Here is a 4,682-nt window from a genome sequence, read left to right on the forward strand (position 1 = left end):
CCAAATTTGCTCAGCACGTCCTTTCTTGTGGTGGAAATGAATGATTCGATGTATTCATGAACATTTTGTGCAGTTCCCATTGAAATCAAGCTGGGCACCCCTGTTTGCACAACTACAAAGAAAGTGATTAGTATAAAGCAAATTGTACTATGAATTGATAGTTTAAACATGCACCTACATGGTCCATGTAGAGCACACTTTTAGAAAAATGGAACTCATCAGAAAGAATCCTAGAACAACATTGTACTCACGCATCACATCAAGAAAATGGAGATTTGTCAGTCCATTTGAGCTGAAGTTAGTTCGATCTTATGGGGGGAATGTATCCATCCTTAAACTGCTCCTTCTGATGAGAAGATAGACAGGGCTTCTTCATACTGGCATAATCAGAACTAGTCACTCCACGTACTCCATATTCTTCTTCATAGCAGGATGATCTTGTTGTGCAAAGACAAGAAGACAACTAAATGCTAGCATCGCTGTTTGCTCGAAAAAAGGAAAGGAAATATTTAAAACAGCATAGATGAAGCACTTCTCAAGGACAATACCACTTTTTGATGACAGTATCTAAACAGTAGCACAACACCAATTGAGATGACAAAGCTCAATCATATGGATGAAATCAGTGGGCTAGTACCAACCTTTGTCAGGAGGCTTATTGTGTAGAGAACACAGATGAAGCACTTCTCCAGAACAATCTATTGCTATCTACGGTGGTGGCCATGCTTACTATATACTCCTCGATTAGTTTAATGTTTCCAACATCTTCTTGTGCAGTTCCACTAAAATATATGGTATCTTCAAAGAAGATCCCAGTTTGCACAAGTAGACATAATTACGTATTACATTAAGAGTGGCATCAAATCAGTGGCAAAACAATTGCTCGTTCCAGCCATAGCAATAAATTAAGATGCAAAACTATATCATTACTTGTGTCATCACAGTTCCAGTGCTTCATTACAACACCGGGAGTTGATTTTTGGTTTTCTTCTGCTTGTTCTTCCCCTTCATCACTTGGTTCAATAACAGACAAGCTTCACCTTTAATGTAAGATTTGGCATGTCAATTAGGTTGCGCAAGTATAGCACTAAACAATGACATTAATTTTCTGATGAAAGTGGCAAAATACAGGCCAACAGTTGTGAAATATCCTTATCTTACCTCAATGGGATATTACGGTGCACATACAGATTAGAAGTCTTGTCTCCATTTGTGCTGTTCACTAAAATCAAGCAACATTACCGTAAAAGTAGCACAACATATGAAAGCACACTGCAGAATCATGTGAAAGAAGGCTAGTACTGACCTCTCATGACGCGGAATTCAAACAACTCACAAGAAGAAGATCTGAACCAAATTTGCCAACACGGATAGGAAGTAAGATCTCCTCTTGTGCAGTTCCACTAAGATCAAGCAATCAAGCAACGTTGTCGGTGTGACATTTTGGTTGAACTGCACAAAACACTCTTAAAACAAAAGTGTTATGTGTAGTGCAACAAAAGGTCACAATGGAAACGAGGTGAAGTAGATAACCCTATTTACACAGAGGTGCAAAGGAAACAACTAGTGGTCAATAACGGTGGATGACACAGAAGCCAACAAAACGAAGCATCTACCTTATCTAAATGGGAAAGAAAGCAAGGCGGTAGCATTTCTCGAAAGGTGGCATTGATTAATATTAATAAAGAGATTATAATAAGAATAAAATTCGTTAAACATGTAATTTTCTTTTAACTGTGGCATTGCATCAATTTTCCAGTGGCATTATTAGAGGGTGTTTGTTTACAGGGACATTTTGGTGGAGGGACTAAAAAAACTCCGTGTCAGTCCCATCTAAACCAAATAGGAGGGACTTTTAGGGACTAAAAGTGGGCATTTGGGACTAAAGAAAGAAGACCCCGAGGGAGAGTCTTTTTGGGACTTTTTCCAACAGTTGCCCCTGCCACGCATCGCACCTTGTCTCTATTAGTTCATTACTAGGGGTAACATGGTCTTTTAGCATGTCATAGCAAAAGGGCCCGTGCGTTGCAACGGGATAAAAGTATTACTCATTCTTGTCCTCATTGTTGACGGTGGCATGATGTCCATCTAATCGCAATTGGTGTGAACATTGCTCAATCCAAGGCGATCATCTCGGCCCTCACACGACGCACATGCCACAAAGCCACGCCGGAGCAATGGAATGTTTAAAACTTTAAAATTCTATCCTCATCGAACTTGACATGGGGGCAGGCCTGCAAGGGATACACCTTGCACCACCCCTCACATTTCTACTCGTTTTTACTTCTAGTGTTGGTAGTAGGCAATAGGAGGATATCTCCATTAAGTCCCCGAATTGCGACACAAAATAGGATCTATTATAAAATTCAGCACACACACAATAGAGGGAAACTATCAGTATACACAGGATACATATAAAAAATTGGAAGTATATGCAATGCAGAGGATCAAGCTAAATGAAAACATCATTATAGATGATACTACAAGGCGGGAGGTTAGAATATTGTATGAAAATTGACAAAAGAAATTTACCTCCTTCCTATCACTTCAAAAAAAATCCTGTGAATATCATATATTCTACCTAACAGATAACAAATTAAGTGTAGTTCCAATAATCAATCACAACATGATAAAAAGTTCATTTTAGGACATACGCATTCATTTGAAGTCGTTCTTTTATCACGTGGCATTTTCTCCCAGTATATCCGGTACATGCTTTAGTGTACTACTTTTTCTGTCATAGTAACAACTTTGTTATAGCTCCCCAAAACATAGTGCACAAACAGAAAAAATGGCATGCCTTTTGTGGGAGGTTGCCACTTCTCAGTCAATAGTAACACCACAAAATCATCTTTTTATTTCAACTGTAGCACTGCCAACACCTTTGATGCAGAACATCTTAATGACCAATCTTAATACAAACTATGTATACAATTATAGTAGTTACATGCTATAATTGGTCTCTAGTGATTTGACCCTTTCAGAGAGCTAGTAAACCAGCAAATTTCAGTTAAGCACTCAAGGGACCTATAACAGGTATTTAAGTTAAAAATACTGTGACATCTCCTCAAAGAAGTACCATAATTTAGACAGAGCTTGTTGCTGACAGGTTTTGAAGAGAAGACTGGAAGGGAACCATTGGCATCACGGGGCTAGATAGTTGAGGAATTTAACCTTGGGCAAGAGGGGATCCTGTACTCACTGTAAGAAAGCTCCAGAGAGTCTATTTCCTCTGAACACCCCTCACGCCTGTGGACGAGCGTTGACTAACTTAGAGAGAAATAACATACATCTAGACAGCGCGTCTGTTGATAGGTTGTGCTAATACGTTTTTGTAGCCCTAGTTTTAGATCTTTTGCCTTCCAAATTTCTTCTCTCATTACCTCGTGTCCGTTACTAAATGAAGATGCTCAGCTGAGGATCTTTTCACCTTGTTGCTACCTGTTAAATTGGGATGAACGTTTCAGATATGGTGTGTCATTTGCATGTACTTGTTCGGATAAATAATTAGGAATTCAGTGGGCCGAAGACACACACACACAAATATCTTTAAAGTAATTTTCCTTGTAAATAGGCAGGAAGGAGAAACTTACAGTGGGCAGGTTGGGAAGCTTCTCATTCACCATCTTTTCAAGAGCTAGAGCCAACTCCATTGGTAAAATCACAAGATGCATGCAAGATAGAACACATGAATATTTCACAAAATGAAAGCAACAAATCAGATTAAACAACTTGCTACTTTCTTTCCAAGTCCTTGTATATTTGACTGATGACATGTTGAATTCAAAAGGTCATTGGAGAGCAGCTACATAACTGACCAACAACTAAAACGTCACATATGTTTGACGAAGCTACATAACTTTACATACACCTACTAACTTTATTACCCTGTGATTAAGTGTTACTTTCCCTAGTTGATTAACTTGGCACAAATGACACCTCTTTTTCGAACAACTGAATATGCAATGAACAGACAGGGCAAACACATCAATAGAAACACACACAACCATAAATGAACTTACTACAGAGCATCACCTTTTTCAGAGTGGTCGAACTCTGTTAATGGAGTCACAATGAACTGGAGCATAACCCTCCCTCCATGTTTGTTTCGATTGACACAAAATAATACACCAAGCATCACCCATCCGTTTAAAGCTAGCACACATGGGATAATGGTATTAATATCTCATACAATCATGGCAATCTGCATATGATAGCAACAATAAATGCAATCAACACCAGTAGCAATAATCAGTACAAATAACTAAAAAATATCACTTCAGCAGGAGCACCAAAAGCATGAAAGAACATCACATATAAGTATATAATTGATCCAAACCATAGCTCCCTGTACAATAAAATTGCCCCAAGCAGAGCAAAGAATAAAGAATGGAATATACAGCACGGGATATGGTACAAATCCCCAACCAAACCCCTCCATCTCTCTGTATAAAATTCCCCAACCGAACCCCTCAATCTCTCACATCTCTATGTCCCCCAATTATTTTGAACCAATAATTAGTACCCCTTCTTTTCATGATGTAATAGCATTCAGAAAACCAAGATGCAATAGTACCACGGGATTGGGTTTAGGGGAATGCTTGGTCTGTGTTTAGGGAGAGGAAGGCGAGGATGCAGGATGCAGAGGTGGGGTTGAGGGCGAAGGCGGCCTTGACATGGGA

The sequence above is a fragment of the Triticum aestivum genome, chromosome 2A (assembly GCF_018294505.1).
Source record: "Triticum aestivum cultivar Chinese Spring chromosome 2A, IWGSC CS RefSeq v2.1, whole genome shotgun sequence".
NCBI lineage: Eukaryota > Viridiplantae > Streptophyta > Magnoliopsida > Poales > Poaceae > Triticum > Triticum aestivum.